Consider the following 23019-nt stretch of genomic DNA (forward strand, 5'->3'; position numbering starts at 1 on the left):
CACCTGGGGCTCACTCCAAGAAGGGCTGTGTCTGGGCTAAGTCGGCCAAAGATGATGGAGACAGCTCCAACTGTTGCTGACTGGCCTAGGCTTCATTCCCTGTCCACATGCCTGGATGCTGACTTCTGCCTGCACATGTCCTGTCTTCCGCGCATTGGCTTCTTCAGTCTAGTGCAGGGGTTCTCAGCCTTCCTAATTCTGTGACCCTTTAATACAGTTCCTCATGCTGTGGTGACCCCCATCCATAAAATTATTTTTATGTCAATTCATAACTATAATTGTGCTACTGTTCTGAAACGTAATGTAAGTATTTTTAGAGATAGTGGTTTCACAAAGGGGTTGTGACCCACAGGTTGAGAACCACTAGTCTAGTGGAAGCTGCCAGGCCTGAACTCAGGGCAAAGTTATGAGTCCCAGAGGGGTGGCCTTGGATTAGGGGTAAACAGGTGCCATGGAGAAACCCCTTCCAGGCCTGAACTCAGGGCAAAGTTATGAGTCCCAGAGGGGTGGCCTTGGACTAGGGGTAAACAGGTGCCATGGAGAAACCCCTTCAACCCTTGGCCTGGATCTGAAGGCCTTCAAAGTACGTTCAGTACTGACCGACTCCCGGATTTCTCAGTACTGGGTTGCAGTTCCCCGCAGCAACTCTCAGCGTGATAAAGAACTCTTATTCCTTGGTCCCCATGCTCCTGCTAGTGTTGAGCACGTAGACAAAGAAGACCAAGCTTAAGCTTTGCTTGGGGAACCCACCTCAACGTTCTTGTCAAGAGAATCCAGATTGGATGTGATAGCGCCTTTGCCTACAGAACTCCCCTCTCTTCCTGTGTGTGTCTTCTCTTCCGCTCCATCCCCACACGACTGTACAGCCACCAGGTCAAGAAGAGTGAGCTAGACATAAGGGAGTCCAAGTTTTCTGCTTCCTGGAAGTGAAGCCAGAGAGGGTTTTGAGTCTTGCAGTGGCTAGTGTTGTTAGCCTGACAGATCTAAAAATCACCTGGGGGGTGGGCAGCCTGGCTATGGCTGTGCTAGGCTTGGCTTGGCTGAGTTAATACAGGTGGGGAAACCCACCTGTTGCAGGCAGGACTGTTCTCTGGGCGGGGATCCTGGATTGTGTAGCTGGAGAAGGGACCGGGAAGCAGAAAACACACATTCAGCTCTCTCTGCTTCCTGACGGTGGATGTGTGGTGAATACATATTCTCTCTCTCGTTTTTAACTTTTATAAGCTTTTAAATTTAACTTCTTTATTGATTCTTTGGGAGTTTCTCATCATATACACCAATTCCACTCACCTCCCAGTGCTCCCATATCCTCCCCTCACCCCCACAGCACCCTCCCAAAAGAAAATAAAGCAAAGCAAGCAGACAAACAAGAATAAAACAAATAAGAAAGAAGGAAGGAAGAAGGAAGGAAAGAAGGAAAGGAAGGAAGAAAAGAAAAGATATAAACCACCTCCCTTTTCCTTCTTTCCCACCTCTCAACTACCTCTTCATTCATCCTGACAGAACTGGGGGCCTCGGGGTGTCATATAGTATACCATTTTGTCTACCCTGCTTTACTAGCAAACGTTCATTGCAGTGAGTCACTGGTCTGGCTCAGGGCCTCTGGTTTCTGGTACACCACCATCACTGGGTCCTCACCAGAGCTCCTCTGGGATGTCCCATGGCCACCCCAAGTCCTGTAGATCTTTGCAGGACCAGTCCCTTCACAAGCTCCAGCAGGTCCTAGATGGGGTAGATGCTAGGCTGGGCCACCCCAAGGCCCGCTTGGGTCTGAGTGGTAGCTGCGCTGGTCAGTTCAGACTACTGGGGCCACCTGCCTCAGGCGAGGGGGGTGGAATCGGCTTCTGTACACCCATGCCATCAGGGTTGGTTCACCCTTGACTATGGTGTAGGGTGGGGCCATCTCTCCAGCATGCATGTAGTAGCCAGCGAGAGGCAAGGACAGCTTCCCTGGGCCAGTGAAGAGAGGGGACGGCACAGCATGGCCCTCTGATTTCATCTTGCATAGTGACTATTTTTCAAGCTCCTTGACTTCCCCACCACAATGGGCTGTCATTGGAGCTGTCATTCAGAAGAAGCCCTTTCTCTCTTAGGTTGCATTGTCAGTGCATCTTACTACAGCAACAGGGAAAGAAACTAGGGCAAGTCCTCTCCCAGGTGCGGCTGTCTGGGACAGACGCCTGGGACTTCTGGTGCTATCTTGCCATGTCTTGCCCATGGTAAATGGATGAATGGAGAAATGGGCGCCTCTGATAATAACCCTACACCTCTGACCCAGCCCACCCGGAAATCCAGGCCTTTTGGATTTTTTCCTCTATGAAAAGCCCCCCCTGAAACTCGGCTGGGACTTTCCCCACACTGCTTCTCTCTCGCCAGAGAAGAAGAAACTTCACAGTTAACATGTGATCCTCTCCCTCCTTAACCGTCTACTCTTCTGACAGCTCAGCAGTTTAGCCAGCTTTCCAGCTTTGCAGACAGCAGTGTCTCTGGGTTGAGCACGAATGAAAGGTCCCTCTATGGGACGAATATCTCCCTATGTGCATGTAATGCGTAAGCCCTGGACAAGCTGCAGGTGTTGCAAGTTCAAAGCTTCTGCATTAATGCCCTGTGAAAGGTGAAAAATCTGGCTGGGCGGTGGTGGCGCACGCCTTTAATCCCAGCTCTCGGGAGGCAGAGGCAGGCGGATCTCTGTGAGTTTGTAGGCCAGTCTGGTCTACAAGAGCTAGTTCCAGGACAGGCTCCAAACCTCTAGAGAAACCCTGTCTCGAAACAAAAAAAAGTGAAAATTCCTTTCACAAAGTCAAAATCCATGGTTATTTCCCAGTTTAACAGGTGACATACAATGATTCTTGAACATGTAGCATAGGTCTAACTTTTGTCCCCATTTCATAGCTGGGAATACCAAGGCTCAGAGAGAGAGAGAGAGAGAGAGAGAGAGAGAGAGAGAGAGAGGGAGAGAGAGCCGGTCACTTGCCCAGCTACTTTTAGGTAGCTGCAGATTTTCAGCCCTGGGTCTGACCCCATTGTTTCCCTCACTGTTCTATGCTGTCCTCCCAGGGTCTTCTGGTTAGATAAGAGGGTGTCCAGCACAGGACCTGCAGAGAGGAAGGACCCCACTTTCCAGTTAGCCAGACATCAATTCGCCTCCTCCCTGCCATCCCAGTTCTTTTCTACAAGAGCTTTAATGAGATGATGCTCTTGTGCCCTGTAAAGATTTGTCACTTGTATTGGTTTAATGAAATGCTGATTGACCAGTAGCCAGGCAGGAAGTATAGGCAGTGACCAGACAGACCAGGAGAATTCTGGGAAGAGGAAAGGTTCAGTCTGCAGTTGCCACCCAGATACAGAGGAAGCAAGATAAGAATGTCTCACTGATAAAAAGGTACCAAACCATGTGGCTAACACAGACAAGAATTATGGGTTAATTAAGCTGTAAGAACTAGTTAATAATAAACTTGAGCTCATAGGCCAACCAGTTTATGATTAATGTAGGCTTCTGTGTGTTATTTGGGACTGAATGACTGTGGGACTGGGCGGGACAGAAACTTCCATCTACACTTAAATTCCCATCCACTGTGCCTTAGTACACCTGCTTCCTTAAATGTCCTCTGCTTATTTATTTATTTATTAACTTTTGTTGATTCTTTGTGGATTTCACAGCATGCTTTCTGATCCCGCTTATCTCCCTGTCTCCTCGCATCCATCCTCTGCGACCAAAACAAAACCAAATTTAAAAAAGAAAAACTAAAAACAAAACAAAATAACAATTAAGAATAAAAAAGGTCAAGAGTCTTGTCGCGGAAGCCGCAGTGAGGCCCACTGAGTCAAACTTTACCCTTCAGTTTGTTCATCTTGTGAGTGACCATTGCCACGTCATTGGCCTCTGGCCTTTGCTACAGCACCAACTGTAGGCTCTCACTGGGACTCCTCTTGGATATCCTATTGTCCTGCATTATGGAGATCCAGTAGGTTTGTCCCCTTCATGTGCTCCAACAGCTTATAGGTGAGGTGGATGTTGGAGTGGGCCAACTCACAGTTCTGGTTCTGGGTCTGGGTAGTAGCTGGGTAGGTCAGCCTGCCAGCTTTCCCTTCCAGATGAGCTCCCCAGCACTGCCTTGGCCAGCTAGCTCTCCCAGTGCAGTCTGCAGCAAGAAGCGGGGCCAGTTCTCCTGCTCTTGGGTCCTCAAATCCAGCTCACCCACACTCACACTGCCAGGCCAGCTCTATTCTTCTGCCCAGGTTAGGTACAGGGTTCTCTCTCCTGATTACTGTAGGGGTCACAGGTGGAGGTCAACTCTCTTGCTCTCACACCCTTGGGGCTGGCTCACCTGTGCCCCAACAGCAGGGTCAGCTTTAGTGTGCTGTCCAGATAGGGTGGGGCGTAGGGTACACTCTCTTCTATGCTGCAGCAGGTGAGGGTTAGGGCTAGTTCTCCCACTCTTGTGACCCTGGGGCTAGCTCTCTCACCTGCCGCAAGCATGTGGCAAGGGTGAGGGGGGAAGGACATCTTTCTCTCACCCACGCTACCACGAGGGAGCACAGGGTCAGCACTCCTGTACTCACACCCTTGAGGCTGGCTCACCTGCATCCCAACCACAGGGTCAGTTCTAGTGTGCTGCCTAGGTGAGGTACAAATCTGTGGAGAGGGGTGGAGCTGTCTTTCTCAAGTGTAGTAGGGGACATCTTTCTCAAGTGTTGGGGGAAGAGAACTCTCCCCTGAGGGGCAGGACCAGCAATCCCAGGGCCAGCTAAGGGCAGGGCTGGTTCAGCACAGCCTGGTTCTAGTGACCTCCTGTGCTAATGTGGGTCACAGAGATCCTCAAAGACCTCAGATGCAGCAGGACCTGGTCATCCGCACAGTTTTAGTGGTAACAGGAGCCATGGACATCATCTCAGACCCTGACTGCGTCAAGGTCACAGACTTAGACATGGCCCTCAGCAGCAGCTCTGGTCCAGACAACACATGGCTCCGGGTGACAGTGAAGGCCACTCAGATCAGCATGGCCATGGTGGTGGCATGGCCTTCAGACACCCTCATGGCCATAGGTTTGGTCCATACCCTGGGCACCTATGTGGTCTTTGTTGGCAACACGGACCATGGATGTCAATACAGACCTTGGCTTTGATAAGACCACGGCCCTATGCAGCAACCTGAGCCCAGATGTCACCATGGTCCCAGGTGGCATGAGCCCCCACGGGAGCGTGACTCTCAGACACCAACATGTGCCTTGGTGGCATCCCAGACCCCTGAGATCATCGGCATGGCCCTCGATGATCTCAGGAACTGTGGTCATCAACACAGTTCTTATTTGTTTTAGAGAGAGAGTCTGACTGACTTGGAACTCACAGAGACCCAGCCAGCTCTGTTTCCCAAGTGCTGGAATTAAAGGTGAGTGCCACCGTGTCCTGCTTGTTCTCTCCTTTATTTAAAAAGCTGTTATTTTAAAGATAAAGTTTCTCTTTTGGTTGTTTGTTTGTCCTGTGTCATTTCCAATAACCCACTCGGCTACTTAGCACATGGAACATCAAGAGAAGGGAAGGAAAAGCTGTGATTGCCCCATCTCATCCGTGAGAAGCCTGACCACTCTGATGATTTCTGGGGAAGGAACCCAGAGGGGGAATCCAGCAGCCCAAAAGTCACATCAAAACATAGGTATTTTTTTGCTTGGCACACACAATTAGCTTTTTGTTTACAACAAACAAAAATCGAAATTAATCAACTTTCAAATGCCTGCAGACTTTATGCCCAAATCCCATAATTTCTTTTTGCAAAAAGCTCACAAAATGTACCAGCCTAATGACTCCATGAAATAACTGTCAGCTGTCCCCAGCCCAGGCTCCTCAATTCCACTCAGTCCTTACCCTTCCCTGGTACACTGTGTAATGATCCAGCCTGTTCACTTCCTTCATCTGGACACCCCAACGCATCAGACTTTGCAAGTTCCACATGCAAAACGGTACTGTAAATTGCTGAATTGTTTCCGAGTCACAAGAAGACAATTTCCAAACCGGCGTTCTCCTTGAGGAGCGCGTCTTCAGGAGGGAAAGGGCTGAAGAAAACCTGTCAGCGAGATGCTTTTCCTTAAGAGAATTTGTCATCACCAGAGTAGCAGGGTCCCTTCATCCCAGGCCTCAGACTTCTGAAAATCTCTTCAATACCAGCCCTAGACACGGACAATGGTACTTACATAAAAAAAAGACAAAACCCCTCAAACCCATCCCTGCTTGTGCTGGCTGAGACGGGCATGCTGCAGCTCTTGGCTATTCACTCTTTCTGGAATCCCAGCAAGACCAGTTCCAAAGGCAATCAAAAACAAAACAAAACAAAAACCTCAACATTTTTGGATTACATTTTGTCGCCATGACCAGCTATGACATTCTTCGTCTTGTAACATCAAAAGTACAACTCACCTGACTCCTGTGAGCTCGGTTTGTGGAATCAGGCTCCAGACTGGCTCACGCACTTGCTTGTTATGTTCCTTTGGACTGTTCCTGTATGCCTCTGAGCCTTCATTCCTCTGTTTTTCTCGAAATCTCAGGGTAACGGCTCTCACGTCCCACGGCTGCCATGGAATCTGACATGGTATGTGTTAAACTCACGGAATAAAAGATGCAGCACTGGGCATCATTATTTGTGTTAGCGGCGATTGATTTTCTGAGGTTGCCTTGTTTCACACTTAGGAAATAGAAATCTGGGCTGTGAAATTTTTAGTGCTCACATAAACTCGTAACAGAACCCGGTTTTGGTTGGTGGACCTCAGACGTAATGATAAAGGCCTTGGTAGCAATCGCTGGCTAACATTAAAAAAAAAATGTTTCACAGAGGAAAGTGAAGCCTCCCCTGCCCCGTGTCTTCTCTTCTCCATTAGTATGGTTGGCACCTGTACATACGCTGGGCATCAGCATGCAGTATCTTGGCAATTTAGACTAAGAAAATACTCTTAACGTTTATTGATTTACACCCCTGTTTAAAGTCTCCCTAATTGTGGTGCTGGCCTGCGAGGTGCCAGGGTTGATAAATGAGAAGGGCTATTGGCACTCTATCCTCTGTGCTGCAAGAGGCTTGGCATTCCTGGCCCTCGGTGTTAATGCCGGTCAAGTCCTTTCAGTCACCACAGTAGCATGCGGTGCCCTCCCGCGCGTCTGCGCGTCCCAGGAGGGGTTGCGGCTGCCATCATTCCAGCGAAGCTGGCCGATGGGACTTTTCAAGCTTTCTTAGCTTGCAAACGTAGGGCAGACTCTCCCCCCTGCCTTCTGAAGCTCAGAGTCAACCCCAGCCACTGGGCTGTTGGAAGGTCCGAGAGGGAGTGTGTCTGGGACTTGAATAGAATGTATGAGTGGCACACAGTAAATGCTCTCAACACGCAGAGACGCAACACAGGGTGCAGGCTCGAACTCCCCCCTTTCTACTGGTTGTTTCTTGATGTGACAGGGCCAAGTGGGGGGGGGGGTGTCAGAGCTTTCCAGACTTCATTCTGATCTAATTGGAGTCTTTGTGGAATGAAGTCCAGTATTGAACTTGGCCTGTGTTTGACAGATCGTTCTATGCGCGCCTAACAGAACATGCTCTGCCCATGCATGATACAGGGGGGATTCTTGGCCAGGGCTCAGGGGGGATTGCTGGAGAAAAATGTCCCATTCAATTAAGGCTGATTGGCCCTGACAGTTGTCTGGGTGAAGTTTATAAGGTACATCTAATCTGCATGCATCTGGTAATAAAAATGCAAAACAACCCTTTCCCACCCAAGTTCTGACTCCAGATGTGGCTGACTCCAGATGCGGCTGCCTCACAGTGATTGGCATCGTGTTTTTTTTTTTTTTTTTGCAGCTGTCCTACATTTTAAATCTTTTTCTATTTAAAATATATTCATCATAATTATGGAATGCAATAAACAAACTTCGGCCTGATGACAAGCTTTAAATATAAGAATGTTTCGGCTTAAAATAAATGCTGTGATTTTTTTCAGCCCAGGACAGAGCCTGCACTGGCAACTATCCTCCAAAGGAGCCCTGACCTTGTCACCGTCGACCAGAACCAATTTCTCTCCAGTACTGGCTGATATTTGGAAGGGAGACAAAGGGAGAAAAATTAAAAGAGCTCTTTATATCAGATTTTTAGAATGTGCATAGTTTTCCAGAAAGTCACACTTGTAGGACAGAGGGAAAAAATGCTATGTTCCAGATGATCGTGTCTTAAAAACTCCAGGGGCACAGGTATTCATTCCTCTGTCTGCACAGAGATTCTGCACGACACTAGGTCTGACGAGGTCACCAGAGTTTACATCCCAGCTTCTATACTTCATGTTGTTACCGGGAGCCAAGTGTTGCTGCGTGCCTCAGTTTCCTTAGTCGGGGGATGGAAGGCAGTGAGGAATTTATTCCATAGGGTAACTGTGGAAGCAGCAGGTGCTGTAGGAAGAAAGATTCGAATTAGGCCCGACTCACCAGACCTTAGATCTGCTGGCCGCTGGGCTAACCGCTATCATCTGGTCTCTTCCATGTGTTCTTAAAGGGGAAACTCACATTTGCAGAGGGCAGATTATTTGTACATGTCCTATGACGAGGCTGGGGATTAACCCTGACCATTTAGCTTCACTTGTGGACGTGCAACTGTATGGTCAGTTTGGCTCACACTGGTGTTTTCTGTCTCAGTTTAAAGCTTAGTTGTCCACACTGCTGCCGCCGTCCACACTGCTGCCACCGTCCACACTGCTGCTGCTGTCCACACTGCCACCGTCCACACTGCTGCCGCCGTCCACACTGCTGCCGCCGTCTACACTGCTGCTGCTGTCCACACTGCTGCCGCCGTCCACACTGCTGCTGCTGTCCACACTGCCACCGTCCACACTGCTGCCGCCGTCCACACTGCTGCCGCCGTCCACACTGCTGCCGCTGTCCACACTGCTGCCGCCGTCCACACTGCTGCTGCTGTCTTCTCTGCTGCTGTCTCTACACTGACGAATGCCGTCTCTACCAGAGCCTATCACTCATTTTCCTGACAAAGCGTGGGTAAAGGAACATCCTTGGGCCTTCTCTGGGGTTCCTCGAACTCCTCTTTATCTCTGATACTGTCTTAAATGAATTTGTAATTGACAGTTAAAGAACTAAACTTTCCGGCTAATTTTAGATAAGTCAGCGTGTTCCCAAGCTGCTGTTTTTTTTTTTTTTTTTTTTTTTTTTTTAGCCACTCCTGGACCTCAGCCATGACCTAATGATTCTGCCATTAGCAGTGTGGACAGCTCTGTTCCTCAGAAATACAGCGCTACCCACAGTTTGTGTCAACAGCCGACTCCTCTTTAAAGTTGCGAGCCCTCTGAGTTCCAGAAGTGTCTGCTGCTAAATTTGGATGCTGTCTTCGGTAATTGTGCTCCCATTAGGCTGATGGGAGAGTCAGCGGAGCTGGGCCTTTGGGCTTCTGCCCATAGTGTGAGCCAAACAGGAAATGACTCTGTGAACTTGACTTCTGAGATGTGTAAAAGGCCTGTCCATCACTTTGCTATGGCACAGGCTCACTATCAAAATAGCATGTGCTGCCTTTCCCAGGAGGTGGACTCCAGGCCTGGCAGGACCCCAGAACCCAGTAGGAGTGAAAGTCTTTACTGGAAAAGGGGTGGCTGCACTTTGATTCACCTGGAGTCCTGGTGATAGCCCTGTGGTGGCCATAGCCTCCCCTTCCCGGCTAAATGCACTCCTGTTTGTGGGAATGTAGCTCAGAAAGTTGACAGAGTAGGATCTCTGCAGGTGAGTGAGCCCAGGGCTCACATAATTTTGACCTCTGGGGACGGGTGAGTTCAGTCTCACACACCTATGACCTCTGGGGAACAGGTGAACCTAGGTTCACATCCTGGGGTTACCATTTATAAACAGGACGTACTGGGGCAGCCAGCCTCTGGTCTTTCTTGGGTCATCATGAAGGACAAATGACATCATACGAGGAAAGGACTGAGTTCAATGTGCGTGTACAGGAGGAAGGGACCGAGGTTCTGTCTCTGAAGTCAATGAGGCTCTTGACATGAGGGACAGAACTAATAGAATGCATACATGCTTGAAAAGGAGATATACAGCGTGGCTTACATGACAGGGACTGGGGAGCCCAACAGTGGATATCTGTGTAGAGGAGACCCCGAGAAGCCTGCAGCTACTCCGTGAAGCTGTGTACTTCCATAATCCCAATGTAATGCTGAAACCCGGAAAGACTCTTGAGAGCTGCTGGCAGTCAGTCTACATTAGAAGACCAAAGCAATTGAAGTGCATCGTCTGTGAAGAGTACGGGCGTGGTGGCCATGGAGATTCACTCACAGGCAGCCAGCGGCAAACACTGCCTCATTCCCTGCCTCTTCAGGTCTGGGCTGCCTGACAGTGTTGCCCAGAGTCATGTCTCTTGACTGAGTGCAAGTCCAGTCAAACCAACAACCAAGACTAACTCACCATTGCACTTGGATGAGGACGTTTGTCACATGAACAAGCTGTGCTATTCGTTTCAGTATTGATCAGCTGGAAATGTCTGAAACCCAGTGATAGATTTGTAATGTCTGTCATGGCTGAGAAGTAGGTGGAAAGAAGAGCATTCCACGAGCTTCTTCTGTGTCCCTTCTGGAATGTAAGCCCTGAAGCTAAACTTGAACAATAATCCAAAGCATGGTTGCTTCTTATCCTTCATAAGGCCTATTCTAAACCCATGTTTGCTGGGCCTTAAACACTCTATATCCCACAGCGACCTTGAGTTTTCAAAATAAAATATGCTATAATTGGCATGGAAACAGTAATCTTAGGCTGATAGACATCTCAGATTGGGGAGTAATTGTCCACAATCCGGAGTGAAATGCTAACAGGTATGCTGTCAGGAAGGCCGAGAAAAAAGTCTTCACATGTCGTCTGTGAGAAGTAGGAATGTACTGGGCTGTGGTCTACACTTGTCCCAGGAGAAGTTTTTCCAGCTTTGTTTCCGTGACCCAAACCACCTCACTCAAAGAATTCCCCAGAGAGTTTGAAGAGTCTTCGGCGTTTCAGGTTTCAGTTGTAGGCGATGTGATGATCTCGAACAGGTCATTTTCCAGATCTTTACCTGTACAGTGTGCCCAGCATCTCCCGGGGTTCAGGAGCTGGTCAGCAGAGTCAATTGCCCTTTCTCAGGACTTGCTAAGAGAACTTCTCCAGAGATCTGGGGCCCAGCTCTTCAAAGGACATCAATAAGGAAGCGTTTGTGTTTGCATGTGTGCATGTGTGTGCGTGTGCGTGAATGCATGTGTTGTACTGGGGCAGGAATACTGTAATGATGGGAAGAAGACGTTCTAGTGACTTGCTGATGAAAGCTTCCTTTAGCGGGATTTCTCAGGCTTCTACACATCAATTCAGCTGTGCCTGGAAGCATGCTCAACTTGCCATAGAATGCCAAGCCATGAGACAGAGAGAGCACTGGAGAGAAAGAGACAGAGGTAGAGGTACAGAGACAGAAACAGAGAGCCTGTTCTGGGAAATCCGCAGTCCTTTCCTGAGAGCAAATGGTTTTGGGGAAGGAAGGGCTCCTCTTCCTGGTGGCAGTCTCCTTATTTGCTCTGAATGTGATGTTGGAAGAAATCCCAAATGAAGGGCTTCGGCATGTTATTTCATGAGAGAGGGAAAGAGAAGGCAGAAAAGAAAATGGAAAGGAGGAAGGGGGTAAAAGGCAGGAGGAGGAAGAGAGGGCAGAGAGGAACTGAAAAGGAGAAACAGGAAAAACCATGGAAGCAAGACAAGTGAGAAGGGCAAGGAAAAGGAATGAGGGAAGAGGAGATGACAGAGGAGTGGGGGGGAGCAGAGAGAGGAAGTACCAGAGGGGGGGAGAGACAGACAGAGAGAGAGAGAGAGAGAGAGAGAGAGAGAGAGAGAGAGAGAAAGAGAGAGAGAGAGAGAGAGAGAGGAGCCGGGGGAAAAGACAGATTGACCACAAGGGCAGACGGACAGGGAGATGCAGTTCCCATGTCTCCCATCTTGAACCTGCCCTTCTATATGGCAGCGTGGCCCCTGCATTCATGATGCTGTATGTGCCTGGCTCTCAAGTGGACCCAGAGGACAGTGCAGAGCCAGCTCCAAGTCTGCAGCAGATCCTGAGCTTGCAGGAAGGAATCTTCAGCTAAATGCTGATAGAGAGGTGAGCCAGGCCTCAGAGCAGTGAGCCACTCGCCCTCTGTGCGCAGGACCCCAGGGGAGGGCTTCTAACTGATGTGGCCAGTCTAAGGACCCAGACAGAGTGGGATTTGAGTCTTGACCTATTTTTACCAGTAGTTCTAGGCATGTGGCTTTGAGCCTCAGTTTCCCATTTGTGCAATGGCCCTAATATGAAAACAGATCTGGTGGGTGGTGAGAAGACTATGAAGAGACCAAATAGCCAGGGCTGATTCCAAGGCCAGAAGCTACAAACCCATGCCAGGCATCTGGTTTCACGAGAGAGGAAGTTTGCTTCTTCTTCTGGCTTTGGGGTTTTAAAAAATTTATCAATGACATTGGCTCTGAGAGTTTTCTTATAGGAAGAATTTTCTATTCTTGGTTTTTCATGAAAGATTCTGGCAGGGCACTGGGTAGCTTCCCATGATACACTTCCTTCTATGACTTGGAAGTTCAAGCACCTGTGTCTGCTTGCATTTCTGTTTGATTGACATGGTCTTTCTTAGAGAAGGTAAAGAAAAACAGCTGAGGGACAAGCTTCATGTCTTTCTCAAGCAAAGCCAGGTGTTTACCACTCCCTTGGCTCCATCACTGTAGCTAACAAGGAACCCGTGGACTGACTGGGTTGCAAGCCTGTTTCCCAATGAGCTCAAGGATCCAAGCAAGGGGCAGCATCTCTTGAAAGAGTGTGTTTCACTGTGTTTAAACAATGTGGCTTTCCTTCCAGGCATCGTTAGGAGCTTTGCAAGATTCTCAAGTATTCAGGCAACAAGTTGGTAAAAACGGGAGGATGCTCAGATGACAGATCCTTCCAAGGATGGGAAGACTCGGGCACAAGACGTGAGATCCCCATCAGTATTCACATGGGATTAGCTCCAGTACCTCCAGGCCTGCTGTAGACCCAAATCCAAAGTCCCTTGTGTAGCCTTGCATGGCATCCACACACAGCTTCTGTAGACTGAATCCTCTTGGGTTACTTATACTTCCTAATACAATGCACATGCTATGTTGATGGTTTCTACGTGACACGATTCAGGGGCAAGAGGAAAGAGGGGTCTCTTTCCTCTACAAATCAGGCCCAGACTTTTCTCTTAATGGCTTTGGTCAGATGGGAAGTTGAATTCATGGGCATTGGATCCATCTTTCCAGAGGGCCAATGGTGTGCCCAGCAGGATGCTGCAGGGCAAATAGGCAGAAAGGACCTGGGTTGGCGGAGGCAGAAGCCTCCACTGCTCGAGTACCTGCTGTGTTTTGAATCCAGGGCTGTGTAGTCAGACATACCTGCTGACACAGAACGTTTATGGTCCAGCATGAGAAGGCAAGCAGACACAATCAAGGTTTCCAAGGCAACAGTGCAACATTCTGGGGAACCCAAGAGAAACAGCTTGGAGAATAAGATCCTGCTCCCTGGGAAGGGTTAAGTCTTGAAGAGCAATGGGCTTTGCCTGTGGCGGAGGTATAGATGAGTGTTCTGGACGGGAGGTGGGAGTCGTCAAGGGTCCCATGAAGACTGTAGGGTGCTGGACCATTGTATGGCAGAGCTGAAGGAGAGATGGAGCAGGAAGGGCCGCTGGGATCACACTGGACGTGTGCTCTGGCTGCTGAGTGGAAGAAGCAGATGAAAGGCACTGGCAGGTAGCAGGAGCCCTGGGCGGCTTCCTAGAGCAAGAGCAACCTGGTGACACTCAGGAATAGGAAAGATGACCTTGGAGGCCACATGGAGGCAGCTTGAAGTGGCTGCGTCTGAAGGGGGAAGGTCAGAGAGACAACGGAGGCCGCGGTGGTGTCTAGGAGCTGAGACTGGATTGCGGGAAGCCTTGCTGGAGAAAAAGCTGAGGAGACATGGGAACAGCTACAGCATCCCCGCCCCCACCCCCACCCAGGAGCCTGATTTGCATAAAAGCTGGATCTCTGGGAAGTTCCACTCCAACCAATGGATGGTTAATTGGGTTTGTTCATCCAAAGGCAAACATTTATGGATGCTACCTCTCCTCCCCCCTCCCCGCCGTGGGATTCCCAGGTAGGGTCTGAGAGGAAGAATGAGAAGAGCAGATGCTTGCCCAGGAAGTGGAGAGCCACCTGGAAACCTTGCTTTATAAGGTATTTTTGTGACCCAGCCTCCTATGAAGCAGATGGTTGCCCCCACCCCACCCCCAGCCTTTGCTCCAGCTCCCATTTTCCCTGGCTCAGATAATACACATGGCTGCCACTGAACTCAGGCAAGAAGAGCCAGGCCTGATTGACAGTTTCCTGTATGCCAGGCATAGTATCAAGGGCTTGTCACCAACTATCTTACCCCAGAATAGAGTTCAAGGTTTGGCAAGCTTCCTGGGAAAGGCTGGGCAGTCAAAAGTTTAAGCTTGAAGGCCAAATGGTCTCTGCAGCAGCTATTTCAATCTACCATTGTAACATGAAAGCAGTCATAGACTAAACATAAATGAATGAACAAGGCTTCATTCCAATAAAGCTTTATTTATACAAATAGGCTGTGGGCCAGGGTTGGCCCCAAACCGTATTTTGTTAATATAAGATGGAGTTCCCTGCTGTAGATGAGAAGACAGAATGCTTCAGTCAGGACCCAGGGAATGGAGGCCACTCAAATAAGACAGCCGGAGAAGCTTACTGCAGGTTAGAATAGCAGTAAAGAGGAAACAGTGTGTGTGTGTGTGGGGGGGGGGTGTCTCCAGGGACAGCCACATGGGGTGCTGCTTGACTCATGACCTTTCTCTGTCTACAGAGGCCAGGATCCCACCAGGATATCTGACACCAAGAGTAGATGGGTCTTCCCCCCTCAAATGATGTCATTAAGATAATTTTTCCATGGGGACAAAGAGGTGGCTCAGTGCCTAAGATCACTTGCTGATCTAGCTGAAGATCTGGGTTTGATTCCCAGCACCTACACTGGGCAACTCACAACCTCCTGTAACTGCAGTTCCAGGGGATGTAGCACCCCTGCTGGTCTATGGGAGTACTGCACACGTGTGGGGTACATACAGACAAGCAAGTGCACACATATACACAAAAATGAAGTAAGTAAAATTACAGCAAAGAAAGGCAAGCAAGCCCCCACAGGCATGTCCAGACACACATCTTCTAGGTAAATACAGATTACAAGATGACAATTAAGGCTAGTTATCACACCAGTCTTGTGGCATTTTGTGAAAGTTAAAAACTATATAGCTGCAGGTTTGGCATCAGCTAGCCCATCACTTGAAAGAGCAGACCCTCTACCCTGCTATCAACCAGAATGAGACCTAAATCATTTGCCCACCATGACGGCAGCATCACCTTCACTGGGAGACAGAGCAGAGGACGACCCAGTTACCCGCCTGAGTCTGGCAGGTATCCACTGGCCCAGACACAAATGTACTCTTTTTCCCCATGTGGTGGGACATGGTGGGAAGGCCAGTGGAGGGGAGGTGTGTAGCAACTGGGAAAGTTCAGAGACTCTGAGGACAGCCCAAGGGCTGAAGGTGAGAGGTTCAGCCTCCATAGTGGGACCACCCAGTAGGACCTGGCAAATCCGTCTAGGTCTCTCCAATGCCTTAGGACAGGCACCACCTCCACAAAGCTGTGCAATCTAACAGGGTGTGTGAAACCAGCCAGAGGGTAGGATTCACACTAGGGGACTGGCAGCGTGCTGGTCGAGGTTTCCTCTCCTTCTAATCAAGTCCTGAGACTCGTCCATGGCAAAGGGACCCAGATATGCTGCGGAGAGAGACTTGTGTCCTTGGGAGTGCCAGGCTTCTCCCCGGCATCTTTATGTGGAGATACCGAGACGTGTATTTTTTTTAAGCTAATAAATCCTCAACCTTGTTTGAATCCCAACCCAGAGCAGATGCAATGCATATGGTCAGTAGACCTGAAGTTGCAAATAAGCACATTTGGAAACCAAATATTTGAAGAGCGACTCTCCTCCGTCTTTCTCTCTCTTCCTTTCTGTTTTCCTAAGTTTAGCTGCCAAGATCAGCCCAGAGATTTGAATTTCCCTGTAGTCATTGCCACAGGACTGTATTCTCTCAGCCAGTAGGGAGTTATAATGCCTTAGGTGAGGAGTATATGGAACTTTTAGCTTGCATGCCAGTCTCTGGTATTGCTCATGGCTGCCTGGGCTGAAAGAAGGCCTAGGCCCAGCTGGAAAGAGTGTCATGATTGATTAGCAATGTCTGCTCTGAGATTTGTGGTAGGCGGTGTAGGTATGTATGCCATATTATTGTTTATTTTTTATTGTATATATTATATATTACTAATTATGTAATGTTTATTCTATTATTCCTAAGGGTGTTAGGATTTCATAACTTCTCTGATGTAACTCTCCTTGACATGGCCATACTTTGCTTATTTTGTATAAAGCGCAATAAAAATTTTAGGACACAAAAGAGTCAGGGACTTTGAAGAGCCTCCTCTGCCACCTAAAACGATGCCCAGATATCGAATTACTCCTCTTGCCAGCTCACTCCTTGGGCTGCAGGTAAATACTCCTCCATGGTCTAGGCTGTCTCGGCCCAGAAAGAGCACTTAACGCAGGCATTTTCCTCTTGTTGATGTCTCTGTGCTCTTGGTCTTTAGCCTGTTTGCTGACCAGAATATCAGCCTGGCAGGGACAGAGATGTGGTGTACCTTCACTCACTGCTTTGCCCCTCACACCCAAGTGGCAGCTCTTGTCCTACAGGTCCTGGGTGAAATTCTGTATGGAAAGCATTTCCTTCCTTCACGCATACACTTGCTATCATCTTTAGCACTGTGGGCTCAGCCCAGAATTGGTTTGCAGATCCAGATTCAATAAAACAAACAAGCAAGCAGCAGTCACATCCGCTGGTGACTTGGTGGGGTGAAAGGCTCAATAGTAGGAAAGGAAGCTGTCAGAGAAGGCGGGCAGGGTGGAGCAGTGGGCTTTGATGGAGGAATGGGGGTCTTTTTACTCTGGCCCAGTCTACAAGGGTAGCCTTTGGACACACCCTGGTGTGGTTGAGAGAGAGGCAGGCTTCTCCTCCTTATTTAAGCTTAGTTAAGGACATTGTGTGAGGACAGAACTCTGTCTCCAGAGGCCCTGAGGTGAGCATCCAGGAGACACTGACCTTTCCTTGGCCCACAAGCATATGCAGACCGTTTTCACAGCTTTTTGCTCATCTGAACAGGAAGAAAATACCAACTTAGACCATTTTTCCTTCCTGTTCTTCAGACATTTACAGGGAACTAGGTGATTGCCTGTTTGGAGGGTCTTAGACAGGGTGCAAGTTCAGAATCTCCTCTTTACAAAGACTGCTGTCTTCCAATTCCAGCACAGAAAAAAAACAAAACTAGCATCAGCCATGACACCATGAGTTTGCTCTGTGCATCTGGGACACACACACTTCCAGTTCTTATGGAAGCCTAGGAGGCCCGCCCCACTGATACAGTTTTTTTTCTGGTTGTTTGTTTTTTTTTCAGATGAGCCCCAATCTGAGTTCTTACAAGTAGACGTAGAAGGATAGGAAAGAAAGGCCACGTTCCCAGACTCCCAGACTCCCAGACACCCAGACTCCCAGACAACCGGACATCCATCTGATTTCTTGAGTAGTACTTTCTGCTTTCCAAAAGGTTTTGCATATCTAGTGGATATGCAAACAAAAAATGAGGATGATGAAGCGATAGAGGAAAGACAGGAGGAAGGAAGGAAAAGAAAGAGAGGGAGGGAAGACAATGCACTGCCCTTGGTTATCAGAGCTGAGAGTTTAAGGCAGGAGATATCTGTTTGCTGCAGTGTTGGGTGCAATGGTCTGATTAGCTGAATTTTACTGTATGCAAGGGTATGGATGGATCCAACTTACATAGATCATTTGCACAGTTTGTGCAAGGTACCGGGGTCCGGGCAAGGGAAGTTTACCTGTTTGCCTGGGTTTAGTTTACATAGGATGCAGGGGCGGCCAGGTTAGAGGCCTGAGTGTAGGGTTCACAGTTTGTTCCTCTGCTAGCTCTGGAACACAGAGCAGTTGTGGTCAGTGGTTCTCCGTGGCTGAGGACCTGTCTCTTTCTCTTTTTGGCTCTGTGGGTCATCACTTCATTTTTGAAGCAATGTTATCAGACATGCGTGCGTCTAGAATTGTGGGTCTCCAGTTGAGCCTCTGCATCAGTACCATAGACCTTTCTTGTCTCTTCTACTCTTTTTTTTTTTTTTTTTTGGTTTTTCGAGACAGGGTTTCCCTGTAGTTTCTAGAGCCTGTCCTGAAACTAGCTCTTGTAGACCAGGCTGGCCTGGAACTCACAGATCCGCCTGCCTCTGCCTCCCGAGTGCTGGGATTAAAGGCGTGCGCCACCACCACCCGGCGTCTCTTCTACTCTTTACCTCAGCCCTGAAGTCTCCATTTGTACAACGTGTTTTCTGGAATTCTTGTCAATCAGCCATTTAAGATATGGGCTTTAGTGTTCGCTGTTTTTTTTTTTTTTTATTGCAGATTGACAACCATTGTCTTTCAGTGGGAACATTTTGCTCACCCTCACCGTGAGCCACACCTGGGAAGTGGGTTCCCGCTTGTTGCTGCATTCTGTCACTCCCAACTATTCTGTGTTCTCATTTAAACCTTCTTGCCTCTTCTGAACCAGTCACCTTTATTACATACGCTTTCCCCTTTGTCATCAGCCAAACTTCCTTGTGGTACTTACTGGCTGTAGGCATTTTCTTTGCAGTAAGTATCCTTGATTTATCAAACATAATGTGAGTTATCAAAATTGATGCTTACAGAGGGAAAATAAAAACAGTGGGGCCGCGGGGGTTGGGGGTGTTCTGTCTATCCTGCCGTGCTGTGCACCATACCTCGAATCCAAATTAAATTAAGTTTAATTTAGTTTTTACCCTTTGAATATACACGGTATGTCTATTAAACATTTTGATTCTATGTGTATTTGAAATGATGTCCGGCTGTTATTTTCGCATTTGGCCAAGCCTCACCTGTCCACTCCCTGTCTCTGACTTGTCTCTGTTTTGTTCTATCACCTTGGATCTTTCTGGAAGACCTATGCCTTTCTCAAAAAAGCTCTTCGTAGGATTTTTTTTTTTTTTTTTTGCACAGTGTCTTTAGACTCACTCACCAGGGCAGCAACTTTCCGCCTGCACTTTTGAGTGTCCTCCCCAACCTTCTGGTTTGTGGCATTTCTGATCCACCCACCCTGGCTTGCCTCTTTGATGATACACGTCATTTTCTTCCTACCCCTTCGTTTTTCTCATTTTGTCTCAGGCTATCAGGAGGTGTGTTGTGATGTGTGTTTTTCTTTATAATTGTGTGACTTAGAGTCTGAGGCCTGATATGAGCACAAGTTTTTAAAATTCAGCCTAGCCTTGTGCAACCATCTCTCTACAGATGACACCTGCCTCAGTCTCTCTCCCATCTCTAGGACTGCAGCTACGTGATGGTGTGGTTTTCTCTCACGGTTTTAGCGGATATTTTATGTTCTTTTCTCCCTTTCCTTTCTTGTAACATCCAGGCTTCGATTTATGTGTTTTTCCATAACCCTACTATTCAGGTCATTAAACTTCTCTTCAGCTATGTCTACCCTGGTGTTAAAACCCACTGCTGATGCTCTTCATTGAAATTTTAATATTTTTCATTTCTCTAACTTTCAGTTCTTGCTTATTTTTAGTTTTATAGTGAAGTGTCTCAATTTGTCATTTCTTTCTTTACATTTTTAGTTTATACATACGTGTGTGTGTGTGTGTGTGTGTGTGTGTGTGTGTTTCTAGAGGCTGAACTCTGGCTATCAGGCTTATCAGACCTGAACTCATTATGACAGCCACAGAGGGACAGTCCTGAGGACCAGTGGTAGTACCACAAGCACAGGACACACTAAGAAAAGCATCTCAAAGAATGAAGAGGATGGCTGGGCACAAATCCACAGCTGCCAAGCTGTCCTGGACACTGCTATTTGAGATTTCCCAGGTGTGTGGGCAGCTTTTGAAGTGAGTTCCCAAAGCCAGCACTGAAGGGTTCCCTTAGATCCCTACACTGCCCTCTGTGATGGTACCCACGGAGATGCGGAGTCTGGGCCTGAGTGGCCCTGGACACACAGAGGGGCTCCTGCAAAAAGGTCACTAGAACATCAGAGGAGAATCCAGGTTATAGCCTGAAATACATAAAATCTCAAGATTAGCTACAAAACTCAGTATTGACGTATGTTTTTGAAAGCTGACAGATATCACAACAAATGCTACAGAGTCTAGAGTATTTGTATGGTATTCTAATTAGCTACTCTACCGTTCCTCTAGAATACTTTAATCCCTACATTTTTGGCCACATGGTCTCTGATCCCCCTCTTTGACATATGATACCATTCCTATAGAAAAGAGAGAGGAAGATAATTCAGTTTTTCTTTTTAACATGATTGAGGGAAAAAGTTTGATTTTCTTTTCTTTTCTTGACATAGGGTCTCACTAGGTAGCCCTGGCTAGTCTGGAACTTACTACAGAGATCAAGCTGCCTCGACCAAGATCTGCTTACATTCTGAGCTCTGGGATTAAAGATGTGTGGGACACATGACAGTTGGCAAAGCCTTATTGTTTGGGGGAATTGACATGTTAGTTACTTTTGTAAAGCTCTGACCAAAATGTCTGAGAGAGCAATTTAAGTAGCGAAGTCTATTTTGGCTGATAGTGTCAGTGGGCTCAGTCCATAACAACAAAGGGGACAGGAGGTGTAAAGCAATGTAGCCTACACCATGCTGGTCAGGAAGCAAAGAGACGAGAGACCAGGGATACAGTATAACCTTTCAAAAACACATTGACAGGACACGCTTCTAGCTGTGCTCAGCCCTGAAAACCTCCAGAACTCCCACGAACAGCACCACCTGCTGGGGGCCAAGTGTTCAGAACATGAGCCTGTGAGGGGACATTTCATATTCAGAACACACCAGCTGAGATGCAAAACCACGCAAACATACACAAAGACAGACTAACTGTTACATTTTTGCGCTGCAGGAACAAAAAGGAAATGCTTTTCACAAACCTTCCCATTGACTGAAGGAGAAAAAAGAGACTTTCCAACTGTATTCATTTTCTGATACAGTGACAAAATGCTTGAGACAATCAGTTTTCAGAGAGAAAATGTTTAGCTTTGTTCAGACTCCATGGCTTCTTGCCCTCATTGTTTTAAGCCTGTCTGGAAGGACCTATGTGGAGGATCAAAGCTGAGAGAGGGACACAGAGAGAGAAGAGGCAGCATAACAGATTCTCCTTCATAAGCTCCAGGTCACTTAACTTCCTTCCAAGAGGACCCTCCTCTTAAAGGTTCTACCCTCTCTCAGTGGCCCCACTAGCTGGCAGCCAAGCTTTTGGTTCGACATAAAGACTTTTGAGGGACATTTAAGCTCACCAGGAAGCTAACCCCGTCGACTTTGTTACTGAGGAGGCTTCTCTGAAGGCTGAATTCCTATTTCCGCCAGACAGTTACAGGTTCACAGCTGCCCACTCCAGCCATTGTCTCTCTCAGGATGGAAGCGTTGCCCTCAGCTTAGCGCCAGCTCCATGTTTTCCACACTGCTTTCTCACACTTGTGCTTTGCACACACTTAGGGAGTTCTGTGAGACAGCTTTCAGAAGTACTTCCAGCCTAAGGGGTGTCAGAGGGAGAGGGGAGTTTTACATAGACACCATTCCTACCCTAAAAGACCTTTGCTGCTCTGGGTTCAGGGTAAAGGTGGACCAGTGCATCGTCTCTTTGCTTCTGATCTCTGAAACGACCATGATGAAGTCTAGCAGGTACTGTGACTTGAATGTGAAATGTCCCCTCCTCACCCCAAGCTACGGTTTGAATACTTCTTTCCCAATGCATAGGTGGTTGTGGTCCGGGCAGCCGTGGAAGCTTTAGGGTGTGGGACCTACATGGAAGTAGGTCACCAGCTGCCTGACCAAGGCCACCATGTCAACCTGTCTCTGACCTGGACCATGCTCTCTGCTTCCTGGCTGCTGCCATGTGGGCAACTGCTACCACGTGCTCCCTCTCCCACACAGAGCTGTCCCTGCCACGATGGAATTGACACCTTGGAGACCATAAGCCGACATAAACTTTTCCTTTCATAACTTGTTTTTACCCGGTATTTTGATCCCATCAAAGCAGAAGTCACTGATAAAACCCTGGACATCAAATGGGAGCAGGTGGCACTCTTAGCCAACTTGGATGGAGATAGTTTACTTTCCCAGGTTTTATTGGCTTGCATGATTAGGCAAACACACTTCTAGCTTTGGAGGTAGTGTGGGCAAAAGGTGATCCCTGAACCCAAAGATTCATTTGCTTTGTGATAAATGTCACCTCTACCTTCATTATGTACATCAAGACTTAGGAAGATGAAGCCCCTTGCTTAAGGTCATATATCACCAGTGGCCAATGGTACACATGGACTCTGATGGACAATTTCTTTCTTTCAGTCTCTTAACTCCCCTGATGGAGCTTGGAGAAAGTAAGAATACAGTAATATGTTGGACAGCTTTCTATGACTGTGACTATGACAGAATACCCGAGACTATCAACTTATAAAGAAGAAAGGTTTATTTGGCTCACAGTTTGGGGAGTTCAGTCCTTAATCAATTGACTCTTTTGCTTTGGGTCTATGACAGGGCAGTGAATCATGGTGTGGGAAAACAGGACAGAGGAAGATGCTCACTTTGTGCTGGTGGGAAGGGAAAGGGTAGAAGGTGCTGACACTCCACATGTCCCCTTCAAGGGTATATCTTATGGCTGGAAGATCTGCTGGGTTCTACCTCTTAAAATTTCCACAAACTCCCAACAGTCCTGGAGATGAATCATTTCATACTTGGGCCTTGAGGAACATTCAAGATCCAACCTGTTACAAAAATCAAACTGAAAACCAGTATCCTTGCAGGGCCAGAGGCCTGATCCCACAAGCTGCC

Source organism: Arvicola amphibius, chromosome 4, assembly GCF_903992535.2.
Source record: "Arvicola amphibius chromosome 4, mArvAmp1.2, whole genome shotgun sequence".
NCBI lineage: Eukaryota > Metazoa > Chordata > Mammalia > Rodentia > Cricetidae > Arvicola > Arvicola amphibius.